The sequence below is a fragment of the Molothrus aeneus genome, chromosome 7 (genome assembly GCF_037042795.1).
Source record: "Molothrus aeneus isolate 106 chromosome 7, BPBGC_Maene_1.0, whole genome shotgun sequence".
NCBI classification, from domain to species: domain Eukaryota; kingdom Metazoa; phylum Chordata; class Aves; order Passeriformes; family Icteridae; genus Molothrus; species Molothrus aeneus.
Window position 1 is genome coordinate 15,625,311 of NC_089652.1, and position 24,825 is coordinate 15,650,135.

General features: G+C 39.4%; 1 protein-coding gene across 1 annotated transcript in view; it reads left to right on the forward strand.

Annotated features, from left to right (window-relative positions):
- The first annotated feature begins 19,978 nt into the window (after nt 1-19,978).
- ZNF385B (zinc finger protein 385B) overlaps nt 19,979-24,825 on the forward strand; it is a 148,710-nt gene continuing 143,863 nt past the window's right edge. The window contains exon 1 of the mRNA XM_066553364.1: nt 19,979-20,065. The gene's annotated coding sequence lies outside the window, so the exon portion shown is untranslated. The remainder of the gene's footprint in view (nt 20,066-24,825) is intronic.

Genomic DNA, 24,825 nt, shown 5'->3' on the forward strand with positions numbered 1-24,825 from the left:
TTATTTTGTGAATAAAGCAGTAAGATATCAGCAAAATTGGGTATTTTGTCACTTAGTTTCAAATATTTCTAATTGTAACTTCACAATCTAAAAACCTGTTGGTTTTTAACTTCACTTGTTAATTGAAATCCAGATGCTGAGGCTGGGGTGATAATGTAAGAATTTCAGACTACAATGTGAATGTTACATGAGAAAGTGATAAAATTTTCAAACAGACATTCTATATCTGCATGTTCTTTCAACCTTGCAAGCATGAGAGCCTTTTGGCCAAAATCTTCAGGAAATACTCAGTTGATTTTTTTCTTCAAGACTTAAAATTTGAAAACACAATGTTGCTTTTTTAAATGTCACATGTGAAAGTGTGTCAGCTTGTTCTGTGACTTTTCACAATGTTTTTTAATATTTGACATCCTGAGCTAGTTTCACTTGGGATCTTTTTGGAAAAAGGGTTGGTTTGGTTTTTATTTTTTCAGTTGTGACTTTGATTTCCAAGTCTTAGTCTTCAACTCTATACCTACAGCTGGAACATTTAAGGAACCTCTTTTCCAGTATATAAAAAACTAGAAAGCAAAACAGGAGATGTTTCTAATCTTTTTAGGTGTTTTGAAGTGCTCAAGTTTTTTGGAAGCAGAGTTCAGAAAAACAACCCTCGGTTACTGCACCACTTTATGATATAAAAATGTTTTGTCTGGGGTCATGGGGTACAATCTGTCTTGATTTCATCTGATTAAGACTAATTCTCAATAGTAAGTTACAGAAAAATTTGCAGATTTTTTCAATCTTCAGGATTGAAATAGGAAATTGTGTGGGGGCATGGTCAATAGGAAAGAGGTGGTAGATGCAATTATGCAGTTATTGTTGCTGTATGACTTTTTTATTTGTGAAATGAACACAATTGCTGGACAAAAGAGAATTTTCACATTTCATATGTAAATCATATTTCCTGTATAAAGCATAAGAAATACATTTGAGCTGTTTTATAACAGAAAATAGAACCATTCCTAAGGAAATAGATCAATTTTGCCTAAATCTTGTCACAGCATTTTTCTAAGAAAAATGTGTAATTTTTTTCTGTATTTTACAGAATTTATTTCTGCAACCTTACATGTAAAAAATGTTTTCAGTCAAAAACATTTTCATAGAAAATAAATCTGTATTGCAGAAAAAAAAAAGATTTCTATCTTGTTAAGGCACACAGCTAAAAATACTTTGGCATCATGTGTTACATGTTTAAACTGTTGGCTTTTTGCCCAATGCACATCTCATTTTCAACATGATGTGTGCATTTTGGCAGCGTATTAAATCCACAAAAACTTAATTTAAAAGAATGTTTTCTAAAGAGAATTCTGCTAAATCTTACGCTTCTTTAATAGCTCTGTATGCACATTATTTTAAAGAATCTATACTCCGTAATGGTTTAATTGCACAAGCTTACTTAACATATCTACAGTAATACTTCCCTTAATATGTTATGGGTTTAGTAGCCTATATTTTATTAACCATAACATTTAAAATATTCTAATCTAGTTAAAAAGTTTGTTAATGACACCTTTAATAAACAGAAATGAATTGAAACAATACATGTGAAAACATGTAACATGTATTCTGCAGCATCCTGTGCCAGCAGTCCAGCATTTTACTATAGAGCATCTGTAAAAGCATGATTCTTTTATAGCCTCTGCTTGATCACTTGAAAATGCTACTCTTGTGATGTGTTTTCCTTGCCAACTTGTGTGTAATTTTATAGACCTAAACCTGTATATTTGCCATTTTTCTTTTCTAGAAGTTAAAATTCACCTGCAGGCTCACCTTATGCCAGTCTGCTCTATAGACTTGTCCTCCTGCCCTTTATTTTACTGTATATTTTACCAGGGAAAGAAGTAAAAATATTTTGTAGTATTCAAAATGAGGGTATTTCAGGAGATGCACAGTGCCACAGGAGTTTCTGGGGTGGTGAGTTCTCAGTTGCTGAAGAGCTAAGTGACACTGGGTGGTCTGGTCTTGCTTTCCTCAGCAGTAACCGCTGATTGTAGACCCTGCACTGTAAAGGAGTGACTTGTGCCTCTTGCCTGTAATTAATACTGGAGCTCTAGGTTGTGATTGGAACAGCAGTTTTGACTGAAAAACTTCAAGAAGTGGAGGTCCTGTGATTTTCTTCACTGTTTTGCTCAGTTCTTAATTCTTGGTACTTAAAACCAAGGTTGAAACACTTTGGCCTTGGCTTGGGGTGAGTGGAAGAGGAACCTTGCAGACTTGACTGTGCATCAGAGGTTTGTGGGAAGGCATTTTTGATGACCTGTTCTGATATCGCATGCTAAAATTTTAGCTTTCAAACGTGGTTGTAACATCCACGTCCATAGATACAGCAAGAGAGGCTGCATCCCTTTTCTAGGAGTGCCTGGCTGAGTTCCTGAATTTCCTCACAGTGGTGGTGTGAGGTGTTAAAGAGATGAGCTGCTGACGCACCCAGCAAATTCCTGTTGGTGGAGGAATAAATCTTGACTGAAGCATTTGTGGTATTGGTAAGAACTGTAATTCTGCTCTCTAACTATATTTAGAGCAAGGTCTCCAAGTGTGGCTGTTCATATGCTGAAAGCTAAAGCATGTTTTTTTGGGGGAGAAGAAAGACTTCCACTGTTCATGCCACATTGTTACATAAATCATCAAAATACAACCTCACAGTATGAAAGTAGATAAATTTTGGAAAAAAAACTTTATTTAAAATATATCTAAATTACCTTCAACAGATGATGCTTTCTAAAGCACTTTTTTAGTTGCCGTTTAAGCAACATTGCACTGTTCAGATAGCAGATAGATAGTAGTTCATCTCCAGGTCTGCGTAGGAATGGAGGCATGACTACAATAATGTTTTTCTGCTTGTGTTATGTTTAATGAATTTTATAGACAGATCACTTACACACTGAAATCTGAGTTCAGTTTTTGAATTATACTGGTAGTACTAACTAGATGTTGCTAGTACAGTATTTTAATCTAGGAGCATGGTGCTCTCTAATTTACTTGAGGATCTAGTAGCATAACTCAAATGCAGGGTGTACTCTAAAATAGCTTAGTATATATCAGACTCCCAAAAAATACGTGAGCTAGGATGGGTGTTTTAATCTCCAGTAGCAATTTAAATGCCTGCCTGCTATTACATTGGTACAGTTTTATGAATATAAACCAGTAGCTTATCCTCATTCATCATTCTTAAACTACTTTGAATTGTCTTTCACTGCTGAGGAAAGCATAAGGCTAATTATCTCAGACAATCTAAAAGAGCAGGAGTCTATTATTATGTGAGCAGAGAATTTACTCCAGTTACTCTAATAACATGCAGAGAGTAGGGAGACCTGTCCTTCAATTTATTTTCAGTAAGATTAACTATATTTTTAAAGGTGTTTTAAATTTGTCAAATTATGTTTTTAAGAAACTGTGAAATCAAAATGCAGACTATAAGGGGGTATTTTTATTAAAACTAGGCAAAAAATGAATTATAGGTTAAAAGAGGCAGGAGCAAAATAGAACTTTATAAACTGGAAAATCTTTAGGTCAGTTCAGAGATGTTCTGCTCTTTTTTAGGTTTTCCTCAAGTCTATAATTTGGCTGAGACTAGTTAGGGATTTTCTTGTCTACTCATGAATGTCATCCAGCATTTTCCTTAAACTTCAAAAAAAAAGGGGGGCAAGAGGATGCAGCTTAAAGCCTTGGTATTGTTGGCCCATAAATGGTTTGTTAGGCCATCAAACAGACAAGTCCATTAAGAAAATTAACTGCCACCTTTTGACTGTTCAAGCTATGTCTGTTTTTAGTATTTTTTCCCATTATTTTGTGAAATAAAGGTGGCACCAAAATCTTTCCTGAGGGAGAAAATAAGGTGCAACATTCCTTAAGATGGTGAAGGAAAGAGCAAGGATGTGTAAGAGGATGTAAAGCTCCATGAGAAAATTTGTTTCCAGTGTCAGGGTGCCCATGACAGGTAAGAAGTGAAGTCAGAGCTGTTCTTGCCAGGGCTGCTGGCACAGGTGTCTGGGTGCAATGCTGATTGGTTTTCACTTGGTGACTGGTATTGCTCCTTAATTACTTAACGAAAATCTTGACCAAATTGTTCTTAACCAAATCACTCTCTCTTGAAAATTGGCAATCCCTTTGCCAATTGCCTTACCTATTGCTTTTGAGGCACTTTATGCTCTTTTCACAAATCTCTTGTGAAATTTCACATTCTGGGTTTTTTCTATCATGAAAAGCTATGTAAGATTTCCTTTGTTACCACCTTACCTAAAATTTGGTATAACTTGAAGATTCCTTGTATTTTCAAGAGCCTATGAATATGCCATCCTATAAAGACTGAAACTTTTCAGCACCTTTTTTTTTGCCCTGGAATAATACTTAAGGTAATTGGATAAATAGTAATTGATTTTAAAGGGAGAGGAGTAAGATGTTTGATGTAATCACTTAGTCATGCTGCTACTGTATTGCCTGTATTTGTTTTGCTCAGTACTCTCATTAGGATTTTCTTCATTTTCTCCTGCTTTACTTAAACCTTTTTTCATTTTTTTCCCTGTCCCTTTTGGACTTTATTATCACATGCAGTGTTAGCCATTTAGAAAAGTATAATGTCACAAATACATTAAAAATTTACTATATATGACTTGCATAATGCATCAAAAAATAATCTTTAAAGGACAGTTTGGCTGAAGGAACAGTGTGTGTCACACCTACAGTCAAGACCAAGCTGCTGCTTGCCTTCTCCTTACCCAGAATAATGAGTTACAGAACAATTGCAAATTTTAAGAGGTTAATCAGTCATCCCTTTGTTAACATTCCTTTCTGATTGCCTTCTTTTTGTCCTGCCCTTGTTAGGAAGAAGCATCTATAGAGTTTTACAGGTTTCTGCATTTGGATAAAGAGGTTTTGTGTCTGCTAATGTGCCTTCAGAGGAGCCACAGTGGTATTAAGTAAGAGCAGAAAAAGTAAAGAGGGATCGACATCCAGCAGAGAATTGAATCCCATAGTCCTCTGTGTGCCTGTAGGGAATGCCAAGAGTTGGTATTTTAGTCTTTTGACCATAAACACTCCTGCAGCAGTTTATGGAGAGAGCTGTGCACCGCTCAGCCAGTTTATCCATCACTTCCACCTGGGCAAGGCTCTTACAAGAGAGGTGCATCCTACTGTGCCCTGCCTTTCCCAGCACTGCAAAGTGCAGAGCTGCTGTGTTACCCTGCTGCTGTGCATTTTGCTGATTGTTGCTCTACTAACATCTCAAGTAAGATAAGCAGGAGGTCTGGGCAGCTGTTCCTGCACACTGAGGATCCACAATGGCTGCTTGAACCCTGTGTCTCATCTGCCATGGCTGCTTTAGGGGGTCATAAACAGAGAACCCCTCAGCATACAATGAACTGAAAGAGCCTCTCTTGGTTGGCTATAGAGAGAGCCCAGAGGGAATAACTTCATTACACCAAAGTTCTTTTGCAAATACTTTCCTCCTTCATCCTCTACCTGGTTTTCATTTATAAGTGAATGTCTTTATGGGAAATCGTGATGTGTCCCAGTTTTTCGTTTGATAAATTAGAAGAAACTGGAAAAAATAGTGCAGTCCAGCATTGTTGAAGGATGAAAGATTCCACTGGCAGTTAGGTAGCTGACAGCAATCTTGTGCTCTGCTGTTTCAGTCCTAGTGAGAATGCCCTCCTCCCTCTCACACCACCACTCCTGACTGCTAGGAGCTTTAAACACCCTTCTTCACAGAAATGCATGACAACACATCTCTTTTAAACTGTCCTCCCCTTCCCATCCCCCAGGTGTTCCTCCTAAAAGAAAAGATGGTCACATCTTTCCGTTCCCTTTTAAAAATGGCGTTTCATGTCCCAATTCTGGTGTCTGTATGTACATCTTGAGAAGGGGGCTAAGTAACTGATAGGGTTCAGGTGGCCTTCTCGTGGTCCTGTCTGTTTGTTAAGCTGAGTTCACAGGTCTCAGGGGAGATTTATGGTGGATAGAAAGTTCTGTTAATTTTTGGGTTGAAATAGGCAATTGAAAAGTTGGTGTATTAGATCATATTAATCTAATACCCCCAGACTGCTGGAGGTGCAGACAGCCTTTGTGGCTTCTCATGAGGAAGGAAGACTTAAGTGATGACTACCTGGAATGGAAGGCACTCTTTTAATGAATATGTTTCCTTTGTTCAGGCCCTGAAGTTGGATTTCTGTTCCATAGGCTCTGGTTCTTTGATTAGATTCACAAGGTCAGCTCTGCCATACACTTCATTATGAGTCACCAGAAATGGGACATGAAAGTGCTTAAGAAAAAATTGAAGCTAAGTGACTTACTCAATCAGTGATTGAAATGAGAAACTGAAAATACAGATTTGGGAAAAATAAAACCCCTTTGCAACTCTATTCCTTCCTGTCCTCTCTTGTCTGCACAGAAAAAAAACTTAGTTAGCCTTCTTTGTAAAAGAGAGACAGTGCATCAGGCTGTTTTGATCTCTGTACTTGTTTGAACCAGGAATTCTTTGAGATGTCATCCACAAGTGCTCTGCAGCCCATCATTTTCTGTGGATTGTGTGCATTTGCTGATTATGGCTGTGAGGAGAAACTGTGAGTATGGACCCCTTGCTACAGCCATGCCAGGGAAGGACATGTCCTTTGAGGAAGGAACCTCAGGCTAGGTCCATCCCCATGCATGCGGGGTTGGTTTGTTTGTTTTATTTTGCAAAGAAATTCTTCCCTCCCACTTCATTTTTAGCTCTCTATTTACAGGGGTGCAGATGTGCTGGAGAAGTATATTTCAGTTTTCCTCATATGTATAAGCACACACACTTGCAAGCAGTCTTCTATTTTCATTCTCTTGTTACGCAAGGGTTTAAAATTAGTTGTATTTGTGAATTAATATAGTTCATTGGAATAAATTTCAGCTATTTTTACTCTGTAATGAGCTTTATCACCATGCTATCTGAATAGCTCACAAACACTATTTTTCCTCTATACCCTGTTAACAGTGTAAAATATTCATAGTCTTGATGATGTGAAATCTGACTGGGAGAAAAAATGGTGTGTGGTAAATTAACTGAGGTTCTCTGCTGATACATGGTGTAATATAGTGCCACCAAAGAGGAAAAATATCTAGATTTTGATAGTACCTCGTGACAGGCACTTCAAAAGGTGGGACTGAAAAAACTAGCATTGCTAGTGTTGTATTTTGGTGTCACATTCTGAGGTTTTATACACCTGCAGTTCTACTTTCCAGGAGTCAGTGAAACTGAAGCTTCACTAGAGCACTGTGCATGTCGAGATGAGGCTCTGCCTCGGGATGCCAGGAAGATGGGTGGAGCATCCTGTGGTCTGTGTGCCTCTGATTACCACTGTGCTAAAGAGCAAATCTGGATTTAGTGCATAGGATTTCTACCCTAAACTCGAGGTCTGCCTCATTTTGGTTGCACATAGAATCAAAGGCTTTCTTTGTTTCACAGTATTTATAGGAAGGCTTCATTTCCTTAATTGCAGTTTCACTGTGGTTTATAAAGAAAATACAGCATGAAGAGTCATTGTTTTTATGATCTGTATATCATGCATTAGTCAAGGGAGAGTGAGCTTCGAGGTTAGTTGCATGGCAGTTGTCATCAGCCTGTGAAACTTCGTTTTGAGTGAGAGCTTCAATTTGCACTTTAACCCTACTGTTGGCTTGCAGTTAGTCTTATTTTATTCTCTGTTCCTAATAAGTCCAGTCTCTTTTTCATGGAAGACCATTATAGTCTCCTTTCATAATCATAATTTAAAGGGGGAATAGAGAAACTCATCTCTGGAGGGCCCCTCTTATTTTCTTAATAAGCTTTCTGCTCCCCCTGATTGTTCTGAATTGCATGTGAAATACTTAGTTTCTTATCAATCAGCGTTTCAGAAGAAGATTCCACAAACCTTGTAAACTATTCTTGTGAAATTGTCAGAAAGAAAAAAGGCTGTAATATGTTTTAAATGTATTGTTTTCATTTTCATTGAATGTTTTTTCCTGTTAAAAGATAGAAGTGCTCATTTTCTCTTCCATATAATATTCATTATTGCCTGTGTTCAGGGCTAAGGGCTTTTCTATTCATCTCTTCTGTAAACACTTCTTTAGCATTTCACTTCAGAAGAAAAGCCTTCACAGCCTATAATCATATTTATTGCCTCTCCTTTCTCTCTCACACTTTTCTCTGTGATTCTAAACTGTTCTCTGGGGCCATCAAACACAGCATTCCTGTTGATGGGACCATACCACTAATTTTCAAAATGTCATTGTATTTTCTGTTTTGTGTTTGTTGGGTTGTTTTTTTGCTTTTCCTTATGCTTTGGAACAGTCTGTTCCAAATAATGCTTGCTTCTTGACAGCCACTGAGCTGTCCACAGTGATGCTCTGATCTTTCTTCTACAAATTGTACACCAAACTTGTATGAATAATTCACAAGATTTCTTCTAGTGTCCATTCCTTGTTCTTTTCAACAGAGACTTTCAGCTGTCAATGTTTTGTACTTTCAATTAATTCAAGTTCTTTCCTTTTCTGTTCACTTTTGTTTCAAGTAAGCTGAGTGGCAGCTCGCTGCACTATACAGTGCTAGAGCATGGGTTTGGGACTGTTTCAGTGCTAACCTTTTTCCACACAGAATATTGACCATGTCTGTGTAAGCTGTCTAGCACCACGTCCCAAATCACTGATCTCTTACCTCACAACTGGCTGCTTTTTTAATAGCTTCTTATGTAGGACTTATTACAGGCTTTTTGAAAGTCCAGACAAATCAGATTATTCCAAGTAGATTCCTATAATTTTAATTGCATTTAAGTTAATACTTTTACTTTTGACTGAATATCTATCACATATCTAAAAATTAGGTCAATCATTTCCCTAAAGACTTTTGATATACAACTGACTACTTGAATTAAAGGATTAAATTGCCAAAGAAAAGATGAAAATCTTTCCAAAAGGATAATTCAAGGACTTTAGTTCAAATACATTTTAAAATGTATTTAAATGGAGAGGAAATGAGTAAGATAAAGAGAATGAGTGTGAAAAATGTTGTGAGTCCAGGTGGTTGAGCAGCTTCATTTGAAATTACTTGAGGAACAGCTTGAGTTTAATTTGTTTCATGCCAAGGACCAAAAAAACCCAGTGAAAGAAAATATTTTACTTATTAAAAACGATCGTAATCTCTTGAACTGCTTAGTTCAATCATGGATAGACGTTACAGAGCTGCAGTGTCCCCGACTTGCTGTGGCAGGTGACAAAAGCAGGAGGAAGTGTGAAGACAGCATCACTCCCGGTGGATTTATCAGTCCATGTGTTACCCCGGGCGCCAAGACACGGGGAGGATGTCACACGCACAAAGGCAGGAGAGCACGGCAGGGCTCCTTGGCCTGCCCTGCCTCCTGCCGTGAGCGCTGGAGCAGCCCCTCCGTGCGCCCTCTGGCCGATGCGAGCCAGGGCAGGGCCGGGGGACCGAGCTGCAGCCGGGGGAAGCTGCTGCTGGGAAGAAGGGCCAGAAAAAGCCGGAGCTGGAGCCGAGCATCCTGCCCAGCTCCTACCTGGGGCAGCCCTGCGGAGAGCACGCAGGGACCCCCGGGGGGCTGGCACAGGCTCCGTACAGGCACAGAGAACACTCTCCTGGTTGGTTTCCTTGCTGAGACAAGGCTGCATGAAACGAGCTCTCTTTGGGTTACGTGGACGCTTTTTGAGCACAGTCAATGCCAGAGGAGCTTAGAGCCGGACAGCCAGGGTTGGCTTTGTCTCCCCAATCTGTTCTGCAGAGCCTTTGATCCCTTCTCTGCTCAGAACTGAAAGCAGTGCGTGACAAAGCTGCAGAGTTCTCATGAAAATTTTTTTCTTGCTCCTTTAGAGTCCCTCATGCTACTGCGAAGAAAGAATGAATGCAAGTTCTTAGGGAGAGCCCATCTCCCCACTATGGTTGCTGTCTTGAGGGTTTTAAGCTCCAGAGGGAATTGCTGGAGCCTGTATGGTTTTGTAGGATGATGGCTGGCGGAGGAGACACTCTTGTCATGCCTCATATCCTTTGTGGAGACACAGCAACCTGTCTGTGCCATGCAGTTGCCAGATTCCCACATATTTTCAAAACAGGTGATTTTCTGTGTGTTTTCTTCAAAGAAAATTTGCCCCTAATGAGTTAAAAATTGTGAGAGATAGGGACTTCGTGTAGGTGGAGATCTGGGCAGTGCATCATTTAGTCTTCCTCTCTTTCTGAACCCAGAATTAATTCATTTGTTTCTGTGGTTCTTTCCAGCAGGGATTTCTTGTTATAAAAAAGTGAGACTACCCATTGTCTTGATTCTTTCCATTCTTTCCTATTTGCCCGTACATGTACACTGTGCAAATGTAAAAAGAAAAAAATAATAATAAAAAAAATCCTACTGCTTTAATATACCTGCATAGTTTAGTATAAGGAATGTTGTTTTTCATTTCTGCTGAATGTTGCTATAGCTGATGCTGCTGATGTCCTGATCAACTTAGTCTTTCATTTTACCTTTACAATGGAGTTGGAGGGAAGAGGGAAAGATTGAATGCACACGAATCATTTGGTAAAGATCCTCTAGGTTAATAGCTCATTACCTTAACTCATTTAAATTCAACCCAATTCATTTCTCAACATAATTACAGAGCAGACCAAATTTGATAAAACCTCCCTAATATATAAAGTGGATTTGTTGTTGTGTAGATAAATGTGCATCTGCACACTAAAGCATTCTCTTATCTGTGTGGAGTGCAGAGTATTCATTAGTGTTCCCCTTGGAGCTTCCATCAAATGGGCATGGTAGGAGCTCAAGGGGAACTTCCTTCTCCCTTTTGGCACAGGCAGCAAATATACTACCAAAATCTGCACATCCTCCCAAACCTATACTATACCTTGAACAGGCCTCAGAGATCCCTCTGCCTTATTGTTATCCATGGGACTGCTGCTGTATTTCCTTTCAGCCTGCCATTCGTACAACACCCAGGAGACAAACTCATTCTGCAGCCAGCAGAGGCCTCCCAATGTATTTTTCACTAGTTCTGAGGAGCACAGAGCCTGGCACTGTTATAAAGCAGTGCCTCAGGCCTGCCTGCCCTGCAGAGATTCTGCCCTCAAGGGTGGCTCAGTCCCATCTCCCGCAGCCTTTGGAAAGGTTTCGCAGAGCCACCTTCCCTCTGCTCTCTGAGGAGCTTGGTGTGCTAACAAACCCACCAGTATAAGGCTAGGTGCAGATGTTTTTTTGCAACTGTAGCCTAAGCAATTCTCTTCTGAGATCTTCCTGTTCTGCTCTTTCTTTTGCCATTGCTGAAGCTACTCTTTTTCAGTATGTGCTAAACCTCCTCAGAGCAAGAAGGCAGATCTCATGGTAGTAGTGCACTTTTTACATTGCACATGAGGTTTGATTTGCTTCTCTGTGGTTACACCAGATGCAATTTTGCTTTCAGGATACTATTTTAGTGGCTGTTCTTTTTCTAGGACTGTGCAATCATATGGAGGCAGCTTTTGATCTATTTAGTATATAATTAAGCTCTATCTATTGCTGTCTTTTTTGAGAGAATGGAGAGTAAACTAATGAATGAAAATGTACTAGGGAAAAAACCCAACTTTTTTCAGTTGAGTTATAAACCCTAAGAAAATCAGACGTAGAAAATAAGTTTTTATATAATTTATATTATTCCTCTCCTCAAATCTTAATGTAGACTAACCATCCAAATAATATAAGGAAAGAATAAATATTTTTAAATTGTTGTGTGTTTCAGTGGCAAATACGGTTATTGTAGGGCTGTAATTTTTTAAGGCTGAGGAGCTGTATATTTAATAAGCAGCTATTTAATTATACATTGTGCTGGGTATTTAAAATATATAAAATATATAAATTACAGTGCTGCATATTAAAATTAATCTTTAAAATGAGTCAAGTTAAAAAAAAAAGCAGTCAAGTTGGTGAACTTGAGTTTCCCAAAGTTACTTTACTGTGTTACCTGCCAACTACAATTTAGTAATCACAATATTACTCTTTTACCAATTTTACTCAATTTCAACACTATGCATGAAATCCCTGTGTATTTAAAAAATGGTATATCCACATGATATATCCATCCCTCCTACTAGTTAAGCAGAAGTAACTTCCTGCAGCTCAAATGTATATGTGTATGCAGGCATAAAACTCCACTGAAAGTAAGAAACCAGAATGATCTAAATCTTGTGTTCTGTTTGTTTCTCCTCCTGTGCTGTTCCAGTGGCACAAGCCTGCTCTAGAAGGTGTCCAATTACTGTGCCTGTAGACTGATTTCTGTGACTCATCCAGTGTGTCAAGAGGCATCCACCCTATTGATGCAATTTCTCACATTTCTGCTGAAATTAAGCACAGCTGCAACTTGTCCTTTAAATAGTCTTACAACAGATCTCCATTCAAGTTTTGTAACTATTTCAGTTGATTTGCATTTTGTCATGTATTTTTCTGAGTTATCTTTTGACAGAAAAGGGGGAAAAAGTTTTAGTATGGAAAAGGAAATGTTTCCATATGGGAGGGAATGCTGTCTCTCTGCTGGTGGAGGAAAAAACATCAAACAAATAAAACTGTAGTCACTTATAAATTTCCATAACTGGCCCACATTGTCCAATAACACAGGTATTGCTAGTACAAGTTTAGTGTAGAGCTGACATGTATACATTTATCCTTTCCAATAAATGCTCTTGTGCTGCCCTCCTACAGTGAAATATGCCGCAATACCAGCATAAAGGATCTAACAGAAGTGTCTGCTTCCAGGCTGGTTTCATGTCATGCTGTACCAGCTCAGTGGAACAGATAGCTCGTGTCACCTGGCTTGTCAAACTCGCCCTGGTCTTGTTTAAGACAGAGCTGCAGTTTGAGCCAAATCCTCTTCTTGCTTTCACAAGGGTAATTCCCCTTGGGGACCAATTACAAGGGCTATTATTTATTTAATAATTCTGGATGATGCATTGAGATTTCATACTGAATAGCATTAATTCAAGTGCTTGCAATCAAGGCCACAATGCATTTTTGTAATGCTTTGTTTGATTCTTGTTGTTCAGAGAAGGTCTTGAAGTTGTAAAGTGCCTTCCACCACCACCCTTTTTGTTTGACTCCACACTAACTTTTACAAGGTAAGCTTTGGCTATAAAAAGAATAAAAGATTATAGTTATCCTTGGTACCTTTTTCAATCCACAGCCCAAGATAGAAGATGACTAGTTTCCATGTGATCTAAACCACTAGCACTTATACTGGATTTTGTATTTCATAGTTTTCCATCAGGGGAAAACTGCCAAAATTATGCTGCATATGCTTGGCTTCTTGTCTGTCCTTGAAGTGGCAAATCTGAGGGAGAAGAGGCTGCCCTTAGCCAAAAAAAATTATCTTTTCAAATCTGAATTTCTTGGAATTGTAGTTTGTTGCACCATTTTTATATAAATATAAAATTTTTCAATATGTAAGTATCCTTGCTTTTTATTCGGCGACACCAAAATAACAAATGCATTAGCTCAAATGTCTTGTACTACCCTTCTCACAATTCCTCATCTCCTATGCTGTGCAGGATATTTTATATATATATAATACTGCCATGCAGTATCATTTTATAAAACAGATGGGAACTCAGGAGGTGACTGATCTTTCACCTGTACTTTAAAGAGATACTGCATAGTTCTTATCTTGAAACCCCTGGTGATTTTTAATGGACTCATGTTTAGGAGCAGTGAGGAAAGGAAATATTCTAATTGGTTTTGTTTTTCAGCTGAAGAACAGTTTGTTTCTATGTTAAATGAAGTAGTGAAAACAAATAGCATGCCATCTGGCTAGCCTACATGGGTACTTTACCAGGAGGTTTTCAGATGTTCCCTCTGCCAGTTTTCAACTTAAGTCCTGTGTTACTGACGTACTTTCTTTACATGGTTGCTCTTTCCTGTTTAAGAACCATCTTGTTCCTTGGAAAGAATTAGAATTTTAAAAATCATACACTGTTTTGCAAAGATTTCCCCTGTTGTTTGAATTATTTATCCTCTAAATTAAGAAATCTCCAGTGTTTCCAGCATTCACAGTAAATTGGTTATACAGAGAAGTAGTCCTCCATGTTATCTGTGAAGCTGATATTCTCAGGGGGCAGGATAGCACTGATGTACCAGTGAGCTCTCAGTCTTGGAACAGATTGTGACTGAAAGGAAGGGTTTAGCAGCTTTTCTAGTGCTTGGAAAGATGTCATATGTTTTTCTTTAGATCACTTTTTTTCTGCTTCAGTTTCTCAAAGCAAGAATATCCTACAAAAAATAAAAACATTTAACATAGCTGGGAAAGAAATGAAGTACAGACAAATGTAATTTCATAAAACAGAAATATTTATTGCTGACTGCAACTTTCAATATGTTTTTTTCTTAGTATGAAACAAACATATGTTCACAAATATCTTTGAAAATAACTGTGAGCATATAAATGACAATAAATTTGTGAAGAAGTATTCATATATGTTTCTGGTTCATCTATTTGTTGATTATGATAACAGTGCACATACAACTCTAATCACAACTTAGAGATGTGGTTCTCTGAGCATGATGTAGATAATAAAGAAAATTCCTTGTGCCAAACAGCTTACAATCTAAGTCCAAGTAATTTTTCTCAACACGCAATCAGGAAATAGAAATACTATCACAGGAATGAACTGCTCTGTCACACAGTACAAATAGCATAGTTATGTAAGATCGAATGATTGGCAGATATTTATATATGTATACTTTATGAACTAACTTATCAAATAATTTGGAATAATACAGATAATTTTATAGGCAACCCTTCCCATCTGGTACTGAGCATTCTAAATATAGCTAGCAGACACAAGTTTAAAAAAAGGGATAAATTTGAGCCATTAAGAAGTCAAGTGAGATGCTCAAACACACTTTAAAAACCCCAGGAAGTTTGAAACGTGTGGACAAAAATAAAGAGCAATAGAAGTTAATAGCAAATTTCAAAAAGCATCTCAAGTAACTCCATCAAATATAGATGCAAGGTAAAAAAAGAATAAAAACCGAGATCACTGTCCTCCTTAAAAAATAGAGTGGTTAGCAAGTAGCAGGTTGGATAAGTAGTTGCTTTGTCTTTTTATACAGGGGAGGCAGATGGAGATCTGCTAAATCTAGGATTGTTTCCCCAGAGGCAGTAGCAGGGAAGCTGGAAAATGTACAGGCATATAAGTTATCTGGTTATAAAATGTCAGATTTCCTTAGAGGAACCAAAACTCAAGACATGCATACAGATGTGAATTTCAAATTGAGTAAGGGAATCTATAAAGTTGCTAAAGTCTTAAAAAAAATACTCGATCCAGAAACAACTCTTTATTGTAAAAAAACAAACCAAAATTCCCAAATGAACAGGTGACAAACAAGGAATTGCATACCAGTGGGAAAAACTCAAACTAGGTCTTTTGAAGAGAGTTCATGAGCAAATACCAAAATCTTCATTTGGTAAGGGACTGGGACATGGATTCAGGCACTGAAGGTCTTAATTCAGTCATCACTTCTTCACCATACTTTTTCCATGCATAAAAGTAAGATTTTTAGCTGTGTTTTATTTAAATTCTGCTTCAAAATTAGGCCTTACTTTGGAAGACTATGGAAATGAATGGATCTCTTCAGGAAAAAAAAAAAGAAAAAACAACACAAAACTAAACACCTCTCCGATTCCTTCTTCTCATGTACATGGTGACAAGGCTATTACTGTCTTAGAATGGGTAGAGTGCCAAGCAAACACAGAAGGCTGCCCATATTTGCTTAAAGCCAATCTGACTTTAGAGAATCTGGGGTAACTACTCTGGGAAAGAAGATATGTCCAGATAATCACTTAGAAACATCTCTCATTATAAAAAGTATTGAAAGCATTGGTACTTAATGGAGGGGAAATACTGAAATTACTGTACCTACAGTAGTTTCTGTGCCTAGATCTGGCCTCCCAGTTTCTGAAGTGTCTTTTACTGAAACACTGCTCAGCAAAGCTAACATTTAATGGGTTACTACTGGAGAAACCAGTTGAAAAGAAGTCCTGGAAATGCTTGGTTTATTTCCACAGAGGGATACTTGTGTAACACACCTTGAAAGTATTTGTTTTTGTTGTTATTTCTTGCATTATTTGCCATATGGGATCACCAAAAAGGCAAATCAACATTTGGAGCATTAGGATACTATTTTCATATTTTGCATAGACAACAAAAAAACCAAACAAGAACTCTGTAGTCATACCTCAAGCACCTGTGGTGATTAGAGGCAGATATTTTTGAAATGGATGACAGTAAAACATTACTGAGCCTTAATTCTCAAAAAAGGTACACCAGTCAAACAAGAAGGAAGTCTTCCTCAAAATAAGTAGTAGGCCTTTCATATATGTAAAAAATAGCTTAATGTGGAGAACACATGAGTTTCCTTGTTTGCTGAGGACAGAGAAGATTTCTGGCACTGTCTCTTACAGGGTGAGTCATGAATGTGAGGAGTGCTTAAGGCCTGCCAGTGGTGACCTCTCCTCATAAAATGATATTTAATATCACCCAGATGTAATATTACTGTTGCCTTTTGTAGAAAATATTTCCCAGTGTGGAGGGATAGAATGTAAGAAAATAAAGATAGTGCAGAAGGTAGTCTCACACCTGAGGAGTTGCAGCTGTACTAATCACCAAAGATTAGGAACAGGCCTGCCCTTAATAGGATACAGCTGTGTCCAATAAGAAGAGGAGTGCTACAAAAGAGTGGGTTAGCTGGGTGAGGAGAGAGCTGCAGTTTGTTGGCTGTGTTGTGAGGAGCTGCCCATGAGAAATCACCCAGAAGGTATGGAAGATTTACAATAAGGTGACAACATCTTAGCTCTTGGGGCATCCTGAATTGTTGCTGGGTTGCATGCATCTACAAACAAACTTGTTTCACATTAAACCTAGGTTCAGTGACAGATATTTTAGAAAAGTCATCCAAGTTTGGTTTGGTAGAGCCAAATATAAAGTTCTGGGAAAAAAGTGATAAAATGCAATTCTAATTCATACTCAGCATGTCTTCATACTCTGCATATTCTTACTTAGGGTAAGATCCAACCTCAGTCTGGTTTTATAGGTTTTTATGCAGATTTCCAGTAGCAGCCTCTCCTTTCCAATAGGTCCCTCTGAATTTACAGACCTGTTATCTCCTTATAAGATCTCCCAGGCTAAATGGTCTGTTGCTCACATCACTTTTGAAGTTGTTTTGATATTCTACAACTATTCTATAATTTTATAACTTCTAATGTGCTTTCAGCATTTATAGAAGTGAAATGTGACATGTTGATAATACAGACCACTTTAGGCATTTAAAATTTTCCACCCTTCACTCTTATACAATCTTATAGACTGCAGGATTTGATAGGGAGCCCAAGTCAAGAATGGTGAGTTGCACAGTGGAAATCAGCTGTGAAACGCATCATAAAGATGTGTACAATTGTGGGTTGAATTTTGCTGTTTCTGATGAGAACAGACCCAAGACATACTTTTGCATCAAGTGTTTGAAACCATATAAACTTGTCACACCCCCACCCCCCATTACATCTCTCTGTAGGAAGCTGATGGTTAGAATTCACTGAAATATTTTATTTTTTTGATTGTGAGCCACTGAACAGAAGTGTACTTGTTCTGAAGAATGTTACAGTATTCACAGGGGTTCTTATATATTTTCATATTAACAGCAAATACAGTGAATGGTCATTTGCAGACCACCTTTCTGTTAAAGATTGAATAACTTCTCTGTGGCAACTACAACAGCTGCTTACATAAATAAAATAATATTGCCCGGATGCAATATTCTTAGTTCTTTAGAATACAACTTGAAGGTTAGCTGTGAAGAGAAAGTCACTGAGTTTTTGTCCAGTCAGAGTTATTTTGAGATTTCTGAATGTGTTTTGGAGACCGTGATGCTAGTTTAGTGCAAGTTTGTGTTGAAATGGGTTAAAAAATAGGCAAAAGATAATAAAATATAAAAATTTTGGATATTACTAGTGCACAATCATACACATATGTACCTTTTCAAGATAATCAATTTCATCCATTTATAATCTGACTGACCCCAAACCCTTTCTGGGTAATTTTTTTGTTGTTGTTGTTTGCTGCTGAAGTAGATGTGTGATTCAAAATTCCTCTACCGCTTGTCCAACATTCTCAGTTTCAGTAGTGGATTTTTCCTACTGTGCCATCTATTCTGCTGCTACAGATTCAGACAAAATCGGGACTTCTGGGGGGGAAAAAAAAAGTGTCCTATTTTCAGCTGCTCTTTCTCTCTTTAGGAGACCAGTAACTCTTTCAAAAACACTTAGGTCTGCTTTAAAGTTCAGATTCCTACTGAGCAAGAAGTTTGTGGTAGGTAAAACACCAGAAGAAGGGCTATATTCATATTTTTATGGGATGATTAATTCAAACTCTCAGAATTTCCTGTCCTAAGTTCTAAAAGAACTTACTGAATATAAAACTGTAAACAAGGTCTGATGCAATTCTTAATAGTATTAAGTATCACTGCTCTTCTCCAAAAGCTGAAATTAAAGTTCAGCAAGTTTTTCTCCAGTGTTAAATGTTCTTGTTTTCCTTCCTGCAGAAGAATAACAAATTAAATACTGTAGGATTCCCTCTATTTGAACCACGTTCTCCAGGAGCAGTGCTCAAACTATAAAAGCCTAACTCAAATTATTAAAATGCTGCAAATTTTCTTATACTGAAGCTTGCATTGATTTTGATGTTCCCACCATTATCATTATTATTTTTCTCTTAAGTACTTACAAAACCTGATATTTTCAAGTGTAATGTTTGTATTAAGGACACAGTTTTACACTTTACAGAACAGAGCTGAGGAGTAGTGGCTGTTGATTTGAAGCCCTGACAGGCAGGCGGGCAAAGCCAGAGGGCTGGGAGGCTGGCTACAGGTTTGTGTGAATTTGGGAACGAAAAGCAACCCCTGACGACCAGAAACTGAAGGACTAAGGAAAGCAGGAGCTGTTCCAGCTTGGGTGTTCGGGGATTGTTTCTCTGCTGTCGCCGCCGGGACGCGGCTGTGCTGTCTGTGGCCCGCCGAGTCCCAGCGGCTCCGGGCACACGGGGGTGACCGCGCCCGGCCGGCGCTGGGCTCGCAGACCGGCTGGGCTGCCGGAGAACGCCTCCAGCCCCGCTCGCCCCAGCCGGAGCCGCCGGGGCTCCGCTCCCATGCCGGGCCCGGCCGCCGCTCCTTTCCTCTCCTCTCCGCTCCCCTCACGGGCCCGGCCGCCGCCACAGGTGCGGAGCCGCCCCGCCCCCGGCGCGAGCGCGCAGGCTCCGCCCGCGTGCCGACCCCGGCCCCCGCCCCACCTGAGCCCGCGGGCGGGGCGGGGACCGGGCACGGACGGACGGACACACAGACAGATAAACAGACAGACAGATATACAGAAGAACGGAGGCCTCGGCAGAACCGCGGGGCTCCGGCAGAGTTGCGCCGCGCTCGCCGCGGTCCGGCAGGAGCGGGGCTGCGGCGCCCGCCGGTGCCGCGCCGCTCCCTCCTTCCCTGCGGGCTGCTGCCGAGGTGAGCGGGGCGGCGCGGGGGTCCCGGCGGGGACCTCGCTCAGTGTCACGGCGCGGGGCGAGCCGGGGATGCGCAGCCGGAGCCCCGGGGCAGCCCGCCCGGTCCGCGGCCGCCGCGGGGCGAAGTTTGGCGGCCGGAGCCGCAGGTAGCGGGGTCCCGGGGTGCCTCTTGCCCGGGCGGGGTGCGCGCTGCCGGGGGCTTAGCGGCGTCTCCGCAGCATCGCTTGTTTGCGGAGAGGATAAAGCGCGTCTCTAAATAGGTCAGGGGCTTCGGCAGCGCCTGGGATTTGCGTAACGATTTTTGTTACGTGGGAAAGGTGCGGGGCTCCTGCTCCGGGGCTGGACCGAGCGCTGCTTTCCTGGCATACGGAGTGACTTTTTAAAAAGAAGTAGTTGCATGAGCCCTCCTCGGCCTTCTTGTTTTTTAAATCCCGACGACTTCGGCAAAGTAAAATTTCTTCAGCAAAGGAGGAATTAACCAACATGAAGTAGTCATCCTTGATGAGCTAATTACGCGTGGTGAGTGTAAGTGCTTTGCATCGCAAGCCCGTGGACGGTGATGGTGTGCTTAAAATGTTCATGTCCTGGTGACACTGTTTCAAAATATGCAGAGGAGCGTTAGGTACAAGATTGTATTTTCTGCAGCTACAGGCAAGAAATGCTCTTGTTTCAGAGGAATTGTCAGAATATTCATGCATGTGTGAAGGCTTAGGTTTGTTTTATCTTGTTTTTGACTCCTGATCAAACTTGGGAACTCTTTTCATGGGTTTCAAAGGTAATGAGCTTGGTATTAGATCTGTATTGTTAAACTTGAGTGGGAAATCTATAAATGGAAAAGTTAGAGAAGGGTGGCACTGTGAGCCCTCAGAAGTTTCAATAAGTCTTCAAATCCCAATTTAAGTGCAGCTAACTACTAGTTATGGGAGGAGGGAGATGATAATTTTATTTCCATACTCTCTGCTGCTGCTTTATTGCTGCCTTGGACAAAATATAAAAATGAGATGCCAAAGAAGTCCTCTTGCTATCAAGAACCTCTGTTTTCTTATTGGAACAAAATGTAACATGAAACCCAGTGTAAAACCCTGAAGTCACTGGGATGCACCTGTGTGATTGCAGCAGGCATGGATGAAGCACCGCTTCTGCAGGTCCAGAACGAGAGGCAATGGTGAGATGCCCAGGCTCCTGGATTTAGCAGCTTCTTCAAAGCTTCTGCCTCTCGTGGCAGCATTGTGCTCTCCAGTGGATGCAGCCACCCTCTGCCCGGTTAGTGCAGCTCTGAAAACAAGGAAAAGGTGTCTCTTGGTGTAGTCCAGAGCTCACACTAGATTGCTGTGAGTGGGTTATGCTGCTTCTCCTTTTCCAAAGAAGCAATCTTGCTACTCCTACTCAATCTTGAACTCCTTTCAGTTCACCAGCTTAGTAGACTGGTTAAGGGGAGGGACGGTGTTTTTCTTCTGCTTTTTTTTTAGTGTATTCCTCTATAGCTGCAAAATTTTTCTGGTGTTTGGTCTTGCCAAATGGGTTTTCTGTACCTCAGACCTTTTCCAGTGAATGGGGAATTGATATGCTTGTGTGAAATCTGAAGGTGGAAGATAAACCAGAAGTGATGACACTGGTCGCATTAATAATAATTTCTTTGTTTTGGTTTTTTTTCCAGTTGTTTGGCTTTCAATTTGTTTTGTTTAGAAAGGAAACTGTCCTGTTTACAAGGCATTTTCACTCATTTATCAAGGTCTTACTTTTTATTTTTTTTCCCAGTGAATTATATAGTGGATGCTTGGTTAAACCTAAAAATATTAACAAAAACCAGTAGGTGTTATGATACTGAGCTGACTTGTCTCTTTCTGTATTAATGGGAGCTGTCCATCCCTCCTGTGCTCCCTCTGCACTGCACACACTCTCACAAGGGATCAGTATACTCACACCAGCACCTATTTCTCTTAACTGATTGTTCTTCACTGTTTGCATTCATTTTTTTTTTTTCATCTTTTGGATTTCCTCACTAAGTTTTACTAGAGAGGCTATCTTCTTCCTTGAGTGCAGTTGCTTGGGGATAAGTATGTGTAAAAGCAGCAAAAGGCCTTGTGGAAGATAACCTTTTTGGGGAGAATAGGCTTTTTAGCTAATTAGCTCTGGAAGTCCTAAGATTTTGAACAGCAATGAGGATTACTGCATAAAACATAACAGATGTTTTACAGCTCTTGCAATTTTTTCTCTTCAGGTTATCACAAGGGATTGTGGTTTGAGAATATTTGCTCTCTGAGTTTGAGAATTTATGAGATTCAGGGGCATTCCTGTTATTTTCAAAATGAGCATATGGTTCAGTTGTGGTCGTCTCAAATCTCAAAGCATTCCTCGGGCTGTGTTGGGATGTAACAGAATACAGAACTGGAGTGCAAGGTGCTCTCTAGTGTACTGAAATACCCTGCAAAGCTCAGGTCATCTGTAGTTAATGGGAAGAAAAGATGGCTTTGCAGTCTGAGTAGCTTGCTTTCTGAAATTCTGCTCTTTGCAATATGCCTTAAGCCCTTTGGAATTCCTTGAATGACAACTTGCAGCAGATAAATATTTTGGTTCTGTAACTTTTGCATTGCATTCAGAAAATTGTAGTACTTAATATATGTCACCCATCAAGATACAATTGTGAATATTGTATCTTATGTGATCCTCAATTACCTCTGACGCAGGGAAGGTAGAGGCAGACGTTAAATGTCATAATACCTGAGTTAACAAAGGAGCAATTTCCCTAGATCCATAGAATGCACTTGGATATTTTATTCTCAGGCTGATGAATGTACAGAGTTGAAAGAATTACAGGAACTTCACTCTCCTATGTGACTGTCACATCCCTCTGGCTGCATAGGTTACTAGATTTTCGCCACACACTCTGCTTGCCTAACTACAGATGCAGCTCAAATGCTGATTGAAGGGCTATTTCCTGTTGTTATTTTCTCTACATGTGAAAAAGGTACAGGTTCTTTTCAAATGTAAAATTTGTCTTTTTACTGCAGTTTCACAGAGCATGCATGATCTTACAATAGGAAGTTTATGGTTTTCATTATTTAACAAAGGCCAATGTTTTAAAACCAAAACATCTAAAACTTTTTGAAAACTTGTGTCCTAAGGATTTTTCAATTTTTTTTTTCACAAAATTAACATGTTTTCTGACTTTATGTAATGCACAAAGCAAGCAGGGTAATTATGGCAAAAATTGTCTCTGCACTGTGCAGTCATTTGACGTCATTGTATATTGTTGGAGAAAGTGCTGCCAAAGAGCAGCTGGTATTCTAACACAGTCACTTTCAGTGAGGGCAGTGAATATTATCAAGAAAGCATTGCTTAATTTATATTATTGGTAGTATATTGGTAAAAATAACAAAATACTTGGTAATTTGTTCTGCTATGACGTATCTTTGGTGCTAGGGAATGATGGTCTTACTCTGTTTACCACAAATAAAATATTTTTTTTCTGATGCCCTGCAATACATCACGTTCCATGAAATTACGCTAATATTTCCCACAGTGATTAATCATGCCCATTAACTTACACATTTTTTATTTTTCCTTTCTGAGTGATTGCTGTCCTCATATCATGTGCAATAATTCTTTTCAATTTCTCAAATGTGAAGCTTAGAGCTTTAACACATTGTACATTTTATGTGCAACTGTGATTCTTCTTATGTATTAACTAAAGCTGACATTGCTTTCTATAAACATATTAATTGACATGTTAAAAATTCATTAGACAACCTGAGCTTCCAAGGCTTGTAAAAATAGAAGCCTTGTAAACCAATCTAACTATATCAGTGCAGCCCCAGTCTGTTGCTTATCGATATTGGTACCTTAACAATTTGCTGCTGCTGAACTACCAGACAGCTCTTGTAATGACAGGTGATGCCAATACACAATGGGGCATGTTACAGCTGTGCTGTTTACATTATTGATGACTGTTTGAATATGAGCAAGTTAACCTGTTAGGAAAACACTGTTAAAACTTCACTCCTCAGAAATTATTCAATAAAACTTTGTTTATTGCCAACAACTTTTTTTGGTTATTCAACATTTATAATAAGGTATTTAAGAGGGAGCAGTAGCTAGACATGAGTACAAGCAGCAGCTTTAGACAGTTGAAGTCCTTTTTACCTCACTTTACATACCTACATGTTTTTCAATTACATAGCCATATGCAACCAAAAGATAAATGTTTCACAAGTTTTAAAACGTCCTGAGATTGTGTTGAACACAGAAATGGCATTAAATAGGTTTCAGTTTACAAATAGGTGAAATGCACTTTCTTTGTGGAAGAACGCAGGCCCTGCATAGTTATGCACCTTGGTTCACAGTTTTCTACACCTGGTAAATTTCTGTGTGACAGGATGATGTGTTGTGGTATTGGTGAGATGCTGAGATTCTGAAATAGACCTGGCAGTTTTTCATTGCTCTCTGCTTTCTGCTGGCAAACTGTTTGGTGCAGACATGCCAGTGCTCAAAGTATGGGGCACACCTGCAGCTCAGTCAGTCATTTTGCATGTGAGGTGGGTTAATCTTGTCTCCTAGAGCACACTGATTCACACTGAGAGATGTCTCTCAGGCTCCTCCTGCAAGCAAGGCTCAAAGCCAGTCTGCTCTGTTATAGTATCCGCTACTTGCACCTGTGTGGCAGGGAAAGTGATCCCTAAGACTCAGGTCAGTCTTGTGTGCAAAGGAAGACTGTGTAACTACTTACTACAGGCACTGAATAACAGCAACAGAAATGGCAGCATTCGGGTCAAGATAGCAAAGTAAAATGAACTTGAAATGAAGCTTGAATCATATTATGACTTCAAAAACAAAGTTTTCTTTGTTTTGTTGTTTATTTTTCTGAGCCATTGTGTATTTATGGTTTATGAGGCTGTTGTAACATCATGGCAGTCAACCTGCTGCCATTCTACACCCAGTGTGGTCTCATACTGAGTAGTTCCTAATTGAGTTATTTACTGGGGACTGGTGTATTGCTGCTTCCTAGCAGAGGATGTGCTCCAATGAATCTTTAACACTTCTCAGTGTTACTGGACTTGTAAGATCAAGTGAGTTTATAACATAACTGGTTATGATGGTTGTTCTTTCTATATGTACTTGTGCAGGTACCAAGAAGCTAAACATACAGGAGCAGAGTTTGTTTAACAACACCTGCTATTGTATTTCAATTTGACACTTCTCAGTACATCCCATTTAGATATAGTAGACTATCAGGTATCAATATTTTGATTCAATTTCAAAGATTAATTAGGTTAAGAATC